Here is a 21,094-nt window from a genome sequence, read left to right on the forward strand (position 1 = left end):
ACGACTCTCATTTACGACCAACCACCTTTTAACGCCATTCTCCATTTTACTTTTTTTCAAATAGTTAATCTTCAAAAGGTGTCTAATTTGGAATAGTAAACAAAATTAATTATTAATCACTGAACTATAAGTAAACGTGACTGACGAAACATTTTATGGTGCTATAATTTTTTATGAAACTAAAAGTGCAGCAGCTGGGATATCAAAATCCTTTTATGTTTTTCGGAGGTGCCATTGTGAAAGATGATACGGAAGGAGGTGGGTAAAATTGAGTTTGGTTAGCGAGTTGGCATGCCACATGGTATTTAATTCATTAAAATATTAATGTTAATGTGGGATTGAACTCCACCTTAGTCAACTTTAACGGTGAAGGTGTACATTTGTGCTCAAAGTATAACTGTAGGGGTATATTTGGACCCATAGTATAACGAAGGGTATATTTGACCCTTTTCCGATAGTATAAGGGTATATTTTCCCCTTTTCCGTTTTAATTAAGACCCTTTTTAAGGATTACATATATCAAATATAAACACTTTTTGCTCAATTAATATAAAACACACTCCAGGGATGCGATTAGCCGAAGCATAATAACAGAGAGTAGAGAGAGAAGCCGTAAATAATTCAAGCTAGGAAGATCTATTTGTTTGTCCAGCTTATTCAGAACATGACCTTAGATAAGAGGTTATGGAAGAAACGAATTAGGGTAGAAGATTAGCAGGTAGTTGAGTGTTGTCCTACTTATCCTTTCATACTAATAGTCGTAACATTACTCTGTAGTTGCTTAGTTTGTCCTTCAATTTCTGCTACTATCGTTGTTTCTTGTATTTCGATTATTTATCAATTTGTTGTAGTTACGACTCCTTTTTTTCCAGACAACTTTATCATGCTATTTATAGTATTTTGCCATGACTATTTATACTACTTTGAATTGCTTGTCCTTGTGTCGAGGGTCTAACGAAAACAACCTCTTTACTTCTCAAGATTGGGATAATTAAGGTATGTGTACACTCTATCCTCCCTAGACCTTATTTTGTGGTATTTCATTGCATATGTTATTGTTGTTGTTACATATCAATATAACGCTTTAAGATAACGGTAATCTAAAACTTGATGTAATTAAACAAGAATAGCATTAATTAATATAAGGCCTAATATTTCAATATTTCTGAAGTTTATAAGTTATGAACTTGTCAATGAATTTATAGTTCATTTTAGTTATTGAGTTCACAATTAAATATTTTTACATAAGTAATGTTCTGTTTATCATAAAGAGATTCGTCGTTCCTGACCCTGCTCACCCCAATTGTTATTTGAACAAGTAAAAGTTATGTCTTGATCCGTGTGGGGATAACATTTTTCTTCTACATGTCCATTGAGTTTTGAAAAGTCCAAACATCTCAGAGATAGATACAGAGGTAGGATTTCTCGAACGAACCGTACTCCTTCATAAACGTCAGAAGTCCATTGATGAGAAGGGACTGGGGAAAGCTTGAAGCCAATTCCTACAGTAACGAATATGAACGTTATTGAAATTCATGGGGAATTATGCATTTGTGTATATTGATAAGACCGTATACTATTTCTTTGAAGCTCAATCTATCCCCGGGAAGAACCATATAGCCAAGAGAAATCACGAATCAGAATAGAAGAGCTTGCCCCACCCATGAGTAAATATTTCATAGTAGCCTCATTAGACCGTACATCTTTCTTAATATATCCAAATAATAAGCAGGAGCATAAACTGAAGCATTCTGGGGCTACAAAAATAGTTATTATATACAAATAATAAGGTAGTTACGTTCTTCCATTAACATGTTCATACATAAGAGAAAATTACCAATCAGAAGAAGGTTTTGGGTGTCATTGAAGATATTTGATGCGTGGGATTCTCTTCATGATATGTGCTCCACATTGTTTCGTCTCGAATAACAGTTCCTTATCGCAACTGCAAAAGAAAGTCTAAAAATTGTGTCTTTGTGAACAAACAAATCCTGAAGAACAAAATAAGGAAAATGATGATAACGGTCCTTCATGTATGAGCTTTGGTTTCATTTGGTCTTAATGTACAAAAATGATAGAAATGATCCGTAATATATTTTAAAAAATGATAATTTAATCATAATCCACATTGTGGATTTCACTAGGTATGTTGTTGTTGTTATCGTTGATCAATTTAATCATAAGTCATAAAGTCATATAAGTAAAGACTATCACTACTTTTATTGCCAAAATAAACGGAGGCTGATAAGTTGGCATTTTTGCCAACTTATGCTACTTTTTAATGATGAATTCATGCCCATTTTGTGAGATTAATGGACTAATAATAGTTTGAATGATGTAGTTTTAGGTTTGGAGAGCTTCTAAAGAGCAGAAGGAGTGAATAGCTTCAAATACTTGAGACAATTGGACATGAAGGCCAAAATTTGAAGGAAAAAATGACTAAAAGAGCAAAAGGGAGAATCTGTGTGGGTCACATGGCTCACCCATGTAGCTGGCCTCACCCACGTAGTCACCCACGTAGCCACCTACGTAGCCGAGGAGAAGAAAAAGTTGCTTCTGGAAGTACCCCCGTAAGCTATATGGGTGGGAAGCTTTCCCACGTAGCTCACCCACGTAGCTGAACGTGAGGGGTGTTTTTGTCACATTTTTGGAGGACTTTAAATAGATTTTTAGGGCATTTTCTTATATCATCTTTGACTACTTTGAGCTTAGTAGAGCCTCCATAGCTGCTTTTGGCATGTTTTGAGAGATTTCATCATAGAGTTTGAATTTTCTTACTTAATTACTCTTTAATTATGTCTTTAGTTTCCTTTTATCTTGTATTTTCTATTTCTAGTAGGAGGAGCTAAACTCCATACCTGGGATTGTGACTCTTATGACATTAATGTGAATGAGTATTTAATTATGAGATAATTACACTCAGTATTAATTGGGGTACCAATGCTATCAAATTTAGCCCATATTTTCTTGCCCACAGTAGCTCATCTTCAGTTTAAACAAAAATTACTTGTCAAAAAATGACTCATTCCCTTCTTCCTCCCCCTCTCTGTCCACTGCCTCCTTCTTTTTCTTTTTATTTTTTAATTTTTTTTTTTTTTTTTTGGAGTTCGCCACTTCCTCCTTTTTTTATTTTTTAATTATTATTATTTTTTAATATTTTTTTTGGAGTTCGCCACTGCCTCCTTTTCTTTTCTTTTTTTAAATTTTTATTTTAGTTTTTTTTTTTAATTTCCCATCTCCCTCTGGTACGTCGGATCTTTGATGTTTGAACAGTTGGTTCTGGTGGTGGTGTTGGAGTTCGCCGGAGAACGAAACTTCGGCGATGATTGTATATGGGTGTATTTGAGTGTATAATATTGTATGTCGGTGTATATGTGTGTATACGTCAAAGAACGGAACTCCGGTTATGACTATATATGGGTGTATATGAGTGTATATGGGTGTATATGGATATATGGGTTATAATATTGTATAATGTTGTATATGGGTGTATTATATTGTATAATATTGTATATGAGTGTATATGGATGTATATGGATATATGAGTTATAATATTGTATAATATTGTATATGAATGTATACGGGTGTATAATATTGCATAAGGGTGTATGTGGATATAAGGGTTATAATATTGTATATGGGTGTATAATATTTGTATATAGGTGTATATGAATGTACTAGCCATCGCACGGACCGAACATGTTTATTCACTTTAATTAGCTTGTCTTTAAGGTTTGTATTTTGTTAATAATTTTTAAAAATTTGTCATAGTCATGACAATGAAAGTTGTTCATCAATGTGAAAAAGAAAATTAGTAAGAAGGTGAGGGAAAATTAATATTTTGATTTTAGATTTCTTTCTTTTAAATTGTTTAATATCTTATATGTATACCGACAAGTTGATATCCATCTCAATCAATTAACTGTTCATATCCAAACATAAGAACCATTGTTGTGTATATTGGATTTTTTAAAAGCAAAACTAATAAAATATTTTTATTAAATTAATTAAAAAATATGAGGAAATAAATGTGTCGAATAATTAAAATTGAAGTGCATACGTCTATGGAATAAATATTAAGTATTATGACATATTAGAAATGTGATATGTTATATCGTAAATCACCAAATTTTAATTCCGAAATGAAAATATAAAGTAATATATTTTATAAATGTAAAGAAACAATAATTAGAGAATGCAAAGGATAGTAAGATAAGTAAAGTGTTGACAAAGAAGGAAAATAGATTTTTCTTCTTTCTTAATACTTTAAACGTGAAAAGAGGATGAACAATAGCAATGCAAATTTTACCAAAAGTTATATAAATTGCACACTTTAACCAACTACTTTTTTATCGCACTTAGACATTTGTCATAGTCTCTCTCCAATAGACTATTTTCAAGAATATTTATTAGAAAGGGTTAATTTTATTTTGGTTTTATAAATGAACAAGTAATTTGGACACACACATATTATATTTTTCAAGAACGCGAAAAGTCAAGAGTGAACAAGTAAAAATGCACGGATGAAATAAATGTGTCGGAGAATTAAAATTAAAGTGCATACGACTATGGAATAAATATTAAGTATTATGACATATTAGAAATGTCCACGTGGGATTAAAAAATAGTTGGATAAAGTGTACAAGTTATATAGCTTATGATGCAAGTATTCATTGCGTGTACAATTTGTTAAGCTTTTGGTACAAGTTTGGGCAATTATGTTCGTACCCCCAAGCTACTTATAGATATTAGAAATAGAAATATGGGAAGAAAATAAATATTCAGTAAAAACGTGAAAAGTCAAAAGTAAACAAGTAAAAGTGCACATAGAAAATAAATATGTGCCGGAGAATTAAAATAAAAAGTGCACACGTGAAGAGAATAAATATTCAGTACTATGGCATATATCCACGTGGGATTTATTAATTCTTAAAGAATGTGAAAATTCAAAAGTGAACATATTAAAGTGCACGGACGAAATAAATTTGTGTAGGAAAATTAAAATTTGAAGTGCATATGTCTATACATGAGAAGGGAATAATATTAAGTACTATGACATATGTCTGCGTGGGATATAAAAATAGTTGTATAAAGTGTACAAGTTATATAACTCATGGTACAAGCATTCATTGCGTGTACAATTTGTGAAGCTCATGGGAAGAAAATAAATATTCAACAAAAACGTGAAAAGTCAAAAGTGCACAGAGGAAATAAATGTGTCGGAGAATTAAAATAGAAGCGCACACGTGTACACATGAGAAGAGAATAAATATTCAGTACTATGACATATATCCACGTGAGATTTATTAATTCTTAAAGAATGTGAAAAGTCAAAAGTGAACATATTAAAGTGCACGGACGAAATAAATTTGTGTAGGAGAATTAAGAATTAAAATTTGAAGTGCATATGTCTATACATGAGAAGGGAATAAATATTAAGTACTATGACATATGTCTACATGAGATATAAAAATAGTTGAATAAAGTGTACAAGTTATATAGCTCATGGTACAAGCATTCATTGTGTGTACAATTTGTGAAGCTCATGGGAAGAAAATAAATATTCAGTAAAAACGTGAAAAGTCAAAAGTGAATAAGTAAAAGTGCACGGAGGAAATAAATATGTGTCGGAGAATTAAAATAGAAGTGCACACGTGTATACATGAGAAGAGAATAAATATTCAGTACTATGACATATATCCACGTGAAATTTATTAATTCTTAAAGAATGTGAAAAGTTAAAAGTGAACATATTAAAGTGCACAGACGAAATAAATTTGTGTAGGAGAATTAAAATTGAACTGCATATGTCTATACATGAGAAGAGAATAAATATTCAGCTAGAATACGAAAAGTCAAAAGTGCACGGAAGAAATAAATATGTCCGAGAATTAAATTTGAAGTGCATACATTTTTTCATAAGAAGGGAATAAATATTAAGTACTATGACATATGTCTACGTGAGATATAAAAATAATTGGATAAAGTGTACAAGTTATATAGCTCATGGTACAAGCATTCAATGCGTGTACAATTTGTGAAGCTCATTGTGCAAGTGGGGGCAGCTGTGTTCGTACCCCCACCGCACTTATATATAATGAAAATATCGGTATATGGATTATAATTTTTGTATAATATTGTACATGAGTACATAATATTGTATATGAGTATATGGATTATAATGTTGTATATAAGTGTATATGGGTATATGAATTATAATACTATTTTAAAAAAATTAAAAATAAATAAATAAAAACATTAATTATTTTTTAAAAAAAAAAAAAAGCGAAAAAGAAGGAGGCAGTGGAGAGAGAGGGGAGTTTTGGGTTAGAGCCTTGCAATGTAAGTTTTGAACTTCTTTTTTTGTAATGTAAGTGACCCAGTCGTATATTTATGAAATTTCCCCTTTAATAATCTTGTTATTAATACTTCAATTGTGACTATCTACTTGTCTTTAAGCTTTATTGTTAATTTGGTAGTTGCATACACTAAATTAGGCCCTTGTATGTTCATTTCTTGCTTGGAAAGGCAGAAATGATTTGGATATTGAACAAGTAGCAAGGAATTGAGCTTATTAAGGAATTAATGAAGCTTGATTAATGAAATCAAACTAGGAATAGGGAGATTTCTACTTGGGTCATATGCAATTGGGTTTTGATATATTTGTTTGGGTTTGAAAAGATTCTGGGGAAAAAGCTTGCTAAGAGTTGGGAAATTCTAGTGAGTAGTAATTAATTGGATCATAATCGCTAAATCAAAGTAGTTAAGCAAGATACTTATGTCCATAAACTAACTATGTTGTATTGAGGTCACAACCCCAGTCCTTCTCAATATTCGAAAACAACCAATATATTTTGCATTCTAAGTGTTTGATAAAATTCCTAACTTAGTTTAATAGTATAGTTTTAGAAGTAAGTGATCAATCCTTCTCTTATTTGAAGAATAATTTAGGAATTGCAAATTCTCACATATTTTGACATCTTAGTACACTTCAGCTAATTACATTTTGTAGCTATAGTAGATTGTATTCACGCGCTACAGTAGATTGTATTCAAAATTTGGATTGTATTCAACATTCGGTTGAGTCAGATTTCGCTGTATTCAAGTTCAGATTTCGTTGTATACAAGTCAGATGTATTCAACTAAGTTGTATTCAAGTCAAATGTATTCAACTCAACTGTATTCATTTATAGTTATTTTACACTGTATTCACTTTATTATATTTAAAATCGGTTGTATACAAAAAAAATATCCTTCAAAATACACCCCCAAACACTAAATTTTGCACTAAAAAAATTAACGAATACACTAAAATACTGAATACAAGAAATAAAATTCACTGTATTCATTTGTATACACTTCAAATTCACTGTATTCATTTGTACACAAAAAGATCTTCTTCGAAATATAGGTGAAAAACACTGTATACACTGTATGTATACAACAAATACAATGTATTTTTTGGTCAGATCTAGAAAATACAGTGTATTTTTCGGCCAAATCTGAAAAATACACTTATGGTCAGATCAATGTATTTTCCGGTCAGATCTGGAAAATACACTTTTGGTCAGATCTGGAAAAGTCTGATGGCCGAGAAAGCAAATAACAAAAGGACGAGCACCATAGTGTCAACGATGAATAGCAAAACGGAGAAGACACCGGAGAAGATGACAAATACTCAGATTTGAGAAGAAGACGCCGGAGAAGAAAGGGAAAAGGGGAAGGGGCTAGTAGTGGCGGTGGCGAGGAGTTCGTGTGGGTTGTACAGTGGTGGTGTCTGTGGTTTGGGTCGTCGTGGGCACGGCTGCTCCGGTTCACTGGAGCTAGACCTCCTAGCCGGAGCAGTGGGGGAAAATGGGGGAGAGAGATGGGAGGGCAGTGGCGTAGTGGTTGGGTTGGCAGTGATGATGGTAGTAATAATAAAGTATTTTACTTTAAATATATATGTAGCTATTAATTGTATTTAACATATTACTCTTAGCTATAAGATATAATTAATCTAAACTATAGCTACTAAATCTAAATATGTACTAGAGTTAGTTATGCCATGTAGATTTCCCTAAATTTTATCCCTTTTTTTTGTGCGGATTGTCCTTTTTTTGGGTGGTCTTTAATTTTGCTCTTCGCTTAAAAGAGTGGCCGAAAATACCCCGAGGTTCTGGGTTCGAACCCCCGCTCAGTCAAAAAATATAAAATTTCGCAAGGCAAGGCTTTGGGAAAAGTCTGCTTATGCGGCATAGATTGCCTTAAGGCATTTAGTTATGCCTTAAGGCAACCTATGCCATCTCCGACAGAGGTTGCCTTGGCATAACTAAAAGTTTGCCTTATAAAGCAACCTCTGACGGATCCGGTAGAACTTTAGTTATGTCTTAAGGCAACCTATGCCGCATAAGATAGACTTTTTCAAAAGACTTGCCTTGCGAATTTATTTTTTATTTTTATGCCTGAGCCGACATTCGAACACAGAACCTCAGGGTATTCTAGGCGAAGGACAAAAATTAAAGACCAACAATTTGAGAGACAATTATAGACCACCCCGAATAAGGGGCATTCCTGCGAATCAATAAAATTTATGTAAAATAGCCCGACTGACAAAATATTAGACTATCATTTGACGTCTACGAAATTTAATTAGATCGAGTCTAACGCTTTCTCATAGGATTTTCAGTTCGTTCAAAAGAGAGCTTAAATCCGTGGTCCAAAATGTCTATAAGTTGCAAAGAAATAAAAAAAGATCATTTATTAAACAACTACCCACTATTAGTTGGGTACATGAACCATATCAATAGTAGATTAACAGGTCATGTGTGTGCCCATGAATAAATCTCTTATAATTGTTCGAGATTTTATTTTTCATCTATATTTGAAAGTAGTCTAAACAATATTGTTGTAAGTGTTAATTAAATTTTCCGATTTTTTCTTTTAACTCTATCATCGCACTATATAGCCTTAAACTACTAAAATAATCGTCTGAACAACTAGGTTGTTAGGCGGAGTGTTTGCGGAACATGTCCTTTAGGTGTTACAAGTAATTTGTAAATTCTATAGGAAGATAGGTCGTGATTTTTGACTCCTTGAGTAATAAGTTCTCCGTGAAAAAATGCTTGTGTTGATTTACTTCCCGCTGCATTACTTTCTTATGCAAACAGTTCTAAGAATCTAATAAAGAGAGAGAGAGTTCTTATCGTTCTATGTAGCGTTTCCAATAAATTCCATGAATACTAATCAAATAAGTGGGGACAAAATTGAAGAAATTCGTTTACTTGGTCATAGAGAAAGACCCTTTTGTTTTTGTTCGATAGAAACAGGAGACCTTTGAAAAGTTTTGAGACTAAAAGTGATGTGATTGAAGCACAATAAAATAACAACAACAACAACAACTATCCAGTGAAATCCCACAACTTGGGGTCTGGGGAGTATAGAGTGTACGCAGACCTTACTCCTACCAAGGTAGGACGACTGTTTCCGAAAAGCACAATAAAATAACCACAAATCTTATTTCGATTAAGACCCCTCTCAAGGATTACCTATCAATATAAAGCTTAAGATAGTGGTAATCTAAAACTTGATGTAATTAAACAAAAATAACGTTAATTAATCTATCTATGTATACTATTATAAGAGCCTGAATATAAATGTTGGTTGACCAAAATATCCTTTAAATATTAAACGATTTTTATACACTTAATAAGCTCTAATCCTATTTCTTTTCTATAATATTAATGTACGAAAATGTAAAAATACTTCATTAGTTGTATAATCCAAATCAAAATATATAAATGTGTATTCTTATCTTTTAAAAAAACTAATTCGTAACATAACAATTTCAATCCCAATAATAATCAAATTCTTGGACTTATTCCATTCTTGAAAAGATCCAGATTTAAAAAAAAAAAAAAAATCTAATCCTATTCATAATCAAACTCTCCCGTGGGACATATATTTTATATATCTTAGTTCTTTTTTCTCGTGCAATGCTAAAAAGTATATTTTAATTTTTAATCTCTACCTAGAGTACACAAGTTATTATGTATAAAAAGAACTACAAACGTACGTACACTAAATATATTTATTTGTATTAGACATTTCTAAGACACAATGGTTCAATTATGCTAGGATCCTTGAAGGTGCATCTAAAGATAAGAGGCGTGATATCTTCATAGGTTATCCAATGTGTGTTATTTCTATTTTAATAGTTTGTAAAAATTGAATATTTTTCACTATATATTGTAAACTTGAAAAGTTAGTGTTATTATAAAATTGGGAATGTTAAATTGTCTAATAAAATCTTTTACCTCACTATTAAAGTTAATGTCTAATAATATTTTTGTAATATAATGTAATTACAAGTAATATTACCTAACATTTTTTATGTGATAAATTGATAGGGAATAATGTGCAATGCACATTCGTTGAGACTAGTATACTATATTAAAAACAGAAAGAGCCTTAGAAATGTTGATTGATCTTTTTACTCTTCATTAAAAGACTCTGCAAGAGACAAAATTGTAATTTACTAATTTCTTAATATTTAAGATTTAAAAATTAACTAAATTTTATATATTAAATATTTATGTAGTCACCAAAGGAAACTTTCCCACTTTGAATTCCTTATTGGTTTAGGAGTCTTTATGTTATTAAAACCTTTCAAAATTCATTCCCGTTAATAAAATTAGAAAACCAACACACAAGAACACGTTGCATCATTGGTAGTAAGCATGAAATATCATTGATCTCCTACAGGTAATTCTTTAAAAGTATGCCAATTATCCATCCATCTTAATGAATGTAGTAGTATTTCTTAGTTGTATTTTTCCTTCGTATTGTTTTTTTTTTTAAAAAAAAAATTAAGCTAATGATCAATGATGGTTGTGCTTTGGGGTGGCGTGCGCTAGGATTTTGTTGGGATTCTGATTATGAGTATTGTCGTCATAAATATAAGTTCATATAATAACAATCACGCTGTGCTTTTTCTGTTTTTATGTAATAAGGGTTAGTTTATTGGGATATTGTCTTCATCTTGCATGTTTGATTGGACTGTAATGTCTTTGGACTAATTGTCGTAATGAAATATTGTACATTTTTTTTAATCAACTATGTTACATACACGGAATTCAGTCCCGCTTGAGGTAATTTTTTCTTAATCACATAAATTCTCTATTAAATTCAAGGATTAATTTTATATTTACATCTCAATTCTCAAATTCTGTTGCTTCTTCTCTTCCTTTTTTATTTCTGCGGGCGTGAATTAGTAAACGTCTAAGCCAAAAAGTAAAACAAAACATTGTAAACAATCAATCAAAGATAAATCTCAACTCTCTACTGCAACCATATTAAATTTCAAAGACAAATCAATTGATATCTTCCTGTAATTGATAACCATGAGACGTTTTTATGTTCACAAACTGCTCTTTTTAATATCTATTTTTTATCCCTTACATAGATGTCACAATATCATTTATTAGAGCTTCGGGAAATTTACATATACCGATTTAAATTGGTGATTTTATATTCAACCTAGAATGTTTGTCACAAATTCTTTCCCGTCAAATAATTTTATACATAATATTATGACATTAATATTTAGTCATATTTTAATGACACGGGTCATTCAGATTTTTTACCTTTTAAAAATAGAATTCATACTAGATAAAAAAAAATAGTCATTTAACTATTTTCCTAATATGTATGAATAGTTATTTAATTATTTTCCTAATATTTAGGACTTCAAAATCAACTATATTTTGTGTATTAAATTCTTACTTATTTGAACTGGGAGTTATATTAATTCTAGCACTTTTAATTCTTTTTAAGTATATTGTACCTAATATATATAGTGGGAGTATAAAAGGCAGAGAAAATTCATTAAAATTAAGGAATCTTTGGGCATTATATTCCTTTCAAATTTTTAGGAGTCTTTAGCGACAATAATGGAGCTAATCCTTAGTACAATTTTTTTATTTTTAAAAAAACTTCTAAAATGTAAAAGGGTTGAATTAAAAAGATAACATTGGAATAAATCTCAAGTTGAATTAAAATAGTAACTGAGATAATTGAGAATTTTTAGGGGTAGAGTTATAATTAGATTAGTTAGACGGGATCAACAATCATCATTCTAAAAAAATAATCATTTAATTATTTTTCTAATATTTACGAGTTTGAAACTAACTACGTAATTATTTGATATTAAATCTTTCCTTATATTTGAACTACGTCGATTATCCTTCTGTCCCAATTTATGTAGCACTTTTTTGGAATTTTAAGAGTCAAATGATTTTTCTTTGACAATGATGTTTTATATGCATTTTAAAAAAATTGAGTTTTCAATTAGTGTGGTTTATATAGTACTTAATATGTAGTTTTCATAGATGTAAATTTTATTTCGAAAAACTAAATTCTATGTTAAAACTTACGGTCCGGGAGACTAAAGTGTACACAGTCTTACCCCTACCATGAGCGGTAGAGAGACTACATTTCGATATAGATCAAACTTTTTTTTTAAAATTAAGATATTTTAGCAATATACAACATTGTTTCACTAATAACTCTAATAATATCTTAGCTTTCAAACGTTTTAAACTAAGTAGAGCACTTATTTGGAATATTGAGCAGAAACCAATAATGGACATAGAAATTATCAATTATTCTGACAAGATAATTTATGAGAACTTAAAAAAAATGATGAATTTAGCGGAATAAAAGGGGGTTAACGATATGTTCTTTCTTACCTTTTAAAAAACAGATTACAGAGTAGACAAAATAGTCATTTAATTATTTTCCTCCAATTTAGGACTTTAAAATCAACTAATATTTTGCATATTAAAACCAACAAATTATTTGTAAAATGCTATTAGGTAAGATACAAATACTAACGAAATTCATCATATTTACATGTTCAGGAGGTATTGCGTTAAACAAATAACATTTATTTCATGATTTAAAAAATGTTGCATTTGTTTTAACGTTAATTATTCCTTTTCAATATTACTTTATATATTTATTGCTTGACGCGATACACAAGTGCAACGCACGTACACTAAAATAGTATATATCTAAGACTTAATATTTCAATATATCTAAAGTTTATAGGTTATGAACTTGTTACCGAACTTATAGCTTGTTTTAGTTATTGAGTTACAACTAAATATTTGTACACAAATAATGAATTTCTTAATGTAAACAAAAAATCTAAGCAACAACTACTATATTTATCCGAACCCGCACCTAATATAATATTGATGCTCCGCCTCTGAATCTAATAGAAAAAGTCTGAGTCCGGAGCCAAAATGACTTATTTTTACAGCTATTAGACAAAAATAGTATGTTTTTTTTTTTTTTAGACCAAAATGGGTATTTCGTTGGTTATCCAACGAAATACCCACACAAGTACTGTTCCGGTGCCGATGAATTTCTTGCATTTCGCTACATGTGTAGCGAAATGCAAGAATTTTTATTTTTATTTCCTTTGCATTTCGTGAATCAATTCACGAAATAGGCATTTTTTTTTGCCATTCGTGAAATTAAAACTGTTTTTTTTATTATTAATTTCCTTTGCATTTCGTGAATCAATTCACGAAATAGGCATTTTTTTTTTTTTGCAATTCGTGAAATTAAAACTGTTTTTTTTCCTTTGCATTTCGTGAATCAATTCACGAAATAGGCATTTTTTTTTTTTGCAATTCGTGAATAAAAACGAAACTAATTGGTATTTTTTTTTTTTGCATTTCGTTGTGTAATCAACGAAATATGTGTTTTTTTTTTTTTTTCGTGAATTGATTCACCGAAAGTGATTTGTTTTGTTATGTTTTTTTTTGGCATTTCGTGACACAATCAACGAAATAGGTTTTTTTTTTTTTTTTTTTGCAATTCGTGAATAAAAAAAGAAATAGGAAATTATAATTTTATTTTTTTTGCATTTCGTGTATTAAAAAACGAAATAGGATAATTTTTTTTATTTCGTTCATTAATACACAAAATGCAAAAAAAATAATTATATATATATATATATATTTTCCAATTTCGTTTTTATATGAACGAAATAATTTTTTTTTATCCTATTTTGTTTTTTAATACACGAAATGCAAAAAATAAATAAATTATAATTTCCTATTTCTTTTTTTATTCACGAATTGCAAAAAAAAAAAAAACCTATTTCGTTGATTGTGTCAGGAATTGCAAAAAAAAAAACAAAAAAAAAACACATATTTCGTTGATTGCACAACGAAATGCAAAAATAAAAATAAAAAAATACAAATCAGTTTCGTTTTTATTCACGAATTGCAAAAAAAAAAAAAAATGCCTATTTCGTGAATTGATTCACGAAATGCAAAGGAAAAAAAAATAAAAAAAAAATCTTGCATTTCGCTACACATGTAGCGAAATGCAAGAAATTCATCGGCACCGGAACAGTACTTGTGTGGGTATTTCGTTGGTTATGCAATGAAATACCCATTTTGGTCTAAAAAAAAACATACTATTTTTGTCTAATATCTGTAAAAATAAGCAATTTTGGCTCCGGACTCGAAAAAGTCTCATACAATAAAACCTAATGTTACAAGACCTCGTTAAGGGTTACTCACTACCATGGGTTTGATGATGTTAATTCATGGTCTAAAACTTGACACAATAAAAAAAAATCTTGTACAAAACCTAGATTGCTTATAATTATGTTATTATTCAACGTAAAGACGAGCATTAGTGCTTTAATTGACCGGTTGATACAATAACAATACTTAATTAATTTTAATAACATTAATAAAGCAATGAGCACGTATTGGAATTATATATTCGACTCAATAATTAACAAGCACATGTTACTTTGATTTTTTCTAGAAGTAGTCCAATTTCACATTTTACCACCATTTGAAGAATTAAAGAAGTTTTTCTTGACCGCAAAATTTTCATCCTTTTAAATGTTTTCGAATTTTTAATTATTGTGACTTGTAATGATTTTTATATAATTTTTAAATATGTAAATTTGTTACAATAAACTTAAAGATTCTATATTTGAATTCACATAAAGTGGGACGAAGGCAGTACCTGTTTTAGTAGATTTCCTTGCCATCTTTCATGGCTCATCAATTCATACTTCTTATAAAAAGTTGTTCGTAATTGGTTTTTTAAGTAGTATGATACTGTGAAAATTATTTGCTGGATAAAAATTAAACCCAGCTAGAGATCTTGTTTGACCAAATAAGCAATATGTTTGTAACAAATTAAAGTTTGAAGAAATTCTATGGAAAAGAGAAACTAATGAAATTAACCTCTCTGAAGTCAAGTCGTCTTGTCCTCATTAATTAACATTTAGCTCAAATACTTCTAGTCTTAGGAAAAAAACAAATGAATTGTTTCTTGATTGTGACACTATTTGTGTACTCTAATTGACTCCTTCAAAATTTCACTCATCTATTCAAACACTTAATTCATTATCTCTTTTTCTTCATCGTCTGTTCTCTCTACAACATTACACCTCCTTTTTCTTTTGCAAGAACTTGCAAATATAGCCCCTTCCCACTTCTCAACTTTGATTTCCTCTAGCTTTCTCCTTATATACACACAATATATTATAAATGTCGTTGAAAATAATTATGGTATTTGCTTGTTTTTTGCTAAAGGGAAAAAGAAGCAACTCCAAGAAAACCAATAAAGTTGAAAGTAGTAGTAGTATCACTTCTACTTATGTTTGTAGAGATGAGTTGGATAAGAAGAAGCCCAAGATCAAGAAACAAGTTACATTTAACTTGGAACCTAAATGCCAACATCCATTAGATGAAGAAATTGGCCATGAAGAACCAAAGATAAAGAATACTAGTTCTTTGGAGAAATATATAGGAGAAGGTGTTGATGATAATGCAAATAATGGTGTTAGAGTGAAAATACGGATGAGAAAAGAAGATGCTGCGAGACTTTTGTTGAAGTGTAGAGAAGGAGGGGTACTTGAATTTATGAATGTTGCTCATGAACTTGTTTCATCTAGTAGTGTCATGGTTTTTTCTTCTCCTACTCATAGTGTTCATGGTTCACTCAAGGCTATTCCTGAAGAATGTTAGTGCCTTTGAGGATTTATTTTGTACGAATTTATTCAGCTTCATATTTACTTTGAAGATTAGAGTTTCTTTTTGGTTAATTGGATATATATAAACAGAACTACATGCATGCCAAATGGAGCAATTACGCTCCATGGCAGTTTAGTTAGTTCGTTGTCTCCCAAATTTTATTATTACAAGCCGAAATTTGACGTTCAAAAGTAATTTCTAAATGTCTGCTCATACTGTTTCATTAACAAACACCGAAAAATTAAGTGTTCATGGTTAAAGTACCTTATCTAAGACCTTCTGCTCATCTTGCTTCTCCATATGCTCTCACCTTTAAATTTTTGAAAAAGCAAATAATAGAGACATTAATCGATACCAAGAAAATACAAAGTCAAGAGAAGACTACACTTGAAAAGAAAGAAGAGTTGGAGCTCTTTGTGCTTTGGAGGGTCCTGTTTTGATGAACTGATTAAGTAGTTCATAAATATTAAATGTTGAAAAATGTTTTTTTGTGGTGAAATTGATTTTATAAACAAACAGTTTCATGTTTGGGTTAAAGTGTTGTTATAATAAACAGTTGATGTGTTTGGTAAAAAAGTGCTGATAAGCAATATATTTTTAAAATACTAATCAACTTCGACTTTTGGCTCATTTTGGCTTATAAGTACTTTGAGTGTTAACCAAACACATAAATATGTAAAATGTACTTATAAACTAATTTGGCCAGCTTATAAACTTAGTCAAACATCCACCAAAGCTATGTGCTTGATTCACACAATGGCCACAGATAAATTTTCAATTCGACCATGTTCAAAGGCATTAGATAAGACTTTAAGATACAGCGTACACGTATGGCCTGTTTGGCCAAGCTTCTAAAATCTGCTTATTTTGAAAAGTGTTTTATTCAAAAGTCCTTTAAAGAAATACTTTTAGCAAGAAGTAGTTTGTTAGCATGTTCGACGACTAAGCTCCTAAAATCAACTTATTTCGAAAAGTGTTTTTTTTCAAAAGTGTTTTTTAAGAAAGTACTTTTAATGAGAAGCACTTTGTGTCCGGCTAATCAATTTTAAAAATATTTTTGAACAGTAATTAGCATTTGACCAAGCTTTTAAAAAGTGTTTTGAAGTGTATTTTTCTCAAAAATACTTTTCGAAAAAAGCATTTTTGGGAAAAACTAAATTTTTAGCTTCTGCTACTTTCAAACGCACTTATTTTATCACAAAAGCCTGGTCAAAAATCTCAGCTTTTAAAATAAGCACTTTTTGAAAGATAAAAAAGCACTTTTGGCCTCCAAAACACTTGACCAAACAGGCTGGTGGTTTAAAACTTATATCATAGACTAAGATTATATAGGATGTGTTCGGTACGGAGGAAAATATTTTTCAATTTTTTCATGTGTGGTTGGTCAATTTGTTTGAAAAACATTTAATTTCTTTAGGAAAACAAGTTCTTTAAAAATAAGAAAAATGACTTCGCAAGTAAAACGCGTACTTACTAGTAGGGCTGCATATCGGTCGGTTCGGTTCGGGTTTCAAAATTATCGGTTTAACTTATTGGTTATCGGTTTGTAGATATATTAAACCGTTAAAGAACCGTTAAAATATCGGTTAATGGGTTATCGGTTAATCGGTTGTTGTATGTTATCGGTTCGATTATCAGTTTGACCGTTAAGATTTCACACAACAAAAAAATGGCTTGACCACAATATGAACGGTGACTGGTTAAAATTGAGGTAACTGGCAGGTTTATCCCGCTTAATCATGATTTATAATTGACAATGGGTTTCAACCCACAAAAAGATCAAGAAATGGATGTAGTTCCATATATGACTTTTCTTCATTTGAAAACTAATACTGTTAAAAGAAGGTTATTTTGCCACCATCTTTCAAAAGGTTAGATTAAAATCACTCCTAACCCATAAACAGAACATAAACAGGCAGTAGTTGAGTTTAAATCTTAACATACATCATATGCAAACACAACCTGAGACTTCTATATATACAGAACATAAACAAGGCAGCAGAGCATCTTAAGTGTATAACCAACAAAACACAATACTATGTTTCAGCCTTAATACTATCAAGAAGGCAGGTTGTTAATCATTTTTACATTTCTCCACCATTCTACGATCTGCATCTTTACAGGGGTTAATAAACTTCCTATGAACACCAACCCTATTGACAGGACCATAATTAAGCTATAGATTAGAACTTAGAAAACAACCCATAGAACAGCTTCTAGTGGGCACTGGGCAGCAGCGACAAAGGCAAAACAGTGCACAACAACTTAGTTAAAGGGTAGAAGTGTAATTAATTAAATTGTTATCGGTTTATCGGGTAACCCGTTAACAAAAATGGTCAACCCGTGACCCGACCCAATAAGTCAATAACTCAAAAACACCACCCGGTACCCGAACCGGTAATCCATTAACCCGAACCATTAACCCAATAACCCAATAATCGGTTCGGGTTATTGGTTTAACCGTTAATATGCACAGCCCTACTTACTAGACAAGATTTAAACATATTCACATTGAAGATGTGATCATTGGCGCTTAACTTGACCCGTTGTTAACACTAATAATAAAACCATATAAATTAAAACGCGTACTTATTAGAAATTTCGAATTACATTCTATTCAATAATTAAGAAGCATCATTTTCAATTCCCTTAGACCCAGTCTAATTTCACTTACTATGTACCACTTGCAATAAACTAAAATAGCGACAGGATTGACAATGGAAGGTCCTCCATCGTGCCTCTAAAAATATTTAAGTGCGATTACATGTTTACCAGAAAACTCTATTTTACTTGATATGTCTTTTACCTATTTCAAAGGAACACCAATTTTTTTTACTTGACTCGACCAAAGAAATTAACTTGGCTTCGAAATCAAAACAAAAAGACTTCCACTATCAGCATATATTATTGGCTGTAGCAGGTTAATTCTTTGCCATCTAGATGTTATTAATTTACACTAGTTATAAATAGTTACTCACGTAATAATGGGTTATTAAGGAGCATAGTCAAACCTCTATATAACAGCCATAGTTTATAACAACATTTCAATATAATATCCATATTTTTAACCGATCTTTTATGTTATGTTATATTATATGTTTTGTATAATAGCATTTCACTAATAATAAAATAAAAATCAAAACAAATGATATTATTATAGAGAAGTTTCACGTAAAAATTCTTTGCACATTTTGCATATAAAACTTAAACCTAGCGATTTAGCATTATTGTTTGAAGAAAAGCAATATGTTTGTTAAAGTTGGAAGAAATTAATGCAATGGAAAAAGAGACAAAATCTCTCTGACGACCACAAGAAAGGATTCATTTAAGGAGTCTTCTTATTATTCTTCCTCGTTTCTTCTTCACATTAATTAAATACTAAAATATATTAAGGGTGTGTTTGGTATGTAAGAAAATAATTTCAAGAAAATGTTTTCTAAATATTTTCATAATTCGTTGGTTAAATTTTTTGAAAAGTATTTCTTTACAAAACTAAGTTCCTTAAAAATGAGGAAAATAACTTCTTTACTGAAAGTCGAGAAAATAAGTTTCATAAGTGACATTTAACATTAATTGTTTCCTCCCTCCCGGCCCTCATCCATCCCATTCTTCACCCCTACTTGATCTGTACTCAGTAGTATTTTCCTAAATTATATACAAATGCTTTTGAAATAATATTTTCGGCTTACTTATCAAACACCAGAAAATAAGTAATAAAATCACTTATTTTTGGGGAAAAGATTTTTCTTCATACCAAACACACCCTAAATATAGCTCAAATACTTCCATTATTGCAAAAACAAAATTATTTCTCCACTGTCACAGTCATGACTTGTGTGGCTGACTGGTTGCCCCAAATTGTAATCCAATTGACTCTTTCAAAACTTGTCTCATCTATTTAAACACTTAATTATTATCTCTTATTCTTCATCCTCTCCTCATCTCTACTACAACATTTAATTTGTTTTACAACATCTTCATAGTCTCCTAGCTTTAATTTCTCCATATAGTACATTACTAAAAATTATGAAAATCATGGGATTTGGGAGTTCTTTGCTTAAGGGAATTCACTTTGGCGAGAGAAGTAAATCAAGAAGAAAAACCAATGTTGTAAGTACTACTACTACTACTACTTATGTTTGTAGAGATGAGCTTGATTATAAGAAGAAGCCCAAAATCAGGAAACAAGTGAAATTTGATCTAGAACCAAAATACATACCACAAGAAGATCAAGAAATTAGCCATGAGGAGGAAAAGAGAAAGAATAGTACTAATTTGGAGAAAAATACAATTACTCAAGAAGAGAAAACAAGAGTGGAAGGTGTTAATCATGCAAATAATAATGGGGTTAAAGTGAAAATCTTGATGAAAAAAGAAGATGCTGCGAGGCTTTTGCAGAAGTGTAGTGAAGGGGGTGTGCTTGAGTTTATGGATATTGCTCATCAACTTGTACAAGTTCCTTCTAGTAGTGTTAGAGTTCTTTCTTCTCCTACTCATAGTTAGGGATGCAGTGGGACGTGGCGAGTTTGTCTTAACCTGAAATTTTTTCAATCCGCCCCTCATAGTGTTAAAAGCCTTTGAGTTTTTTTTTTTTTTTTAGTTCACTTAAAACTATTCTTGAATATTTTTTCTCAAGCCTCAGTACACTTGAGTTTATTTTGTATGTAACTCTATGTAGTGATATTGATTGATATTCTGGAATGAATGGTAAATATATAATTTGTTATAACATGTTAAATTATAGAAATAACTTAAAATTTTGTTATATTATCAGTGTATATAACTTAAATGCTTTATAATGAGATCCGTTTTACCTTATTCTTGAAAAATGAAAAGATAAAACATTAATCTGCACAAGGAGCCTATCAATTTCAGAGAACCAACATCAAATATATTGTCTATTATTTAAGTTTTGAATGATGGTGATCAGTGGCGGAATACAAATTTTCACTAAAGAGATTTAAATATAAAGAAGTAAACACACAAAAAAGTTGATAGGAAATTCAACATGTACTATTTATACATAAAAGATAATTTTA

The sequence above is a fragment of the Lycium barbarum genome, chromosome 4, assembly GCF_019175385.1.
Source record: "Lycium barbarum isolate Lr01 chromosome 4, ASM1917538v2, whole genome shotgun sequence".
NCBI classification, from domain to species: Eukaryota; Viridiplantae; Streptophyta; class Magnoliopsida; order Solanales; family Solanaceae; genus Lycium; species Lycium barbarum.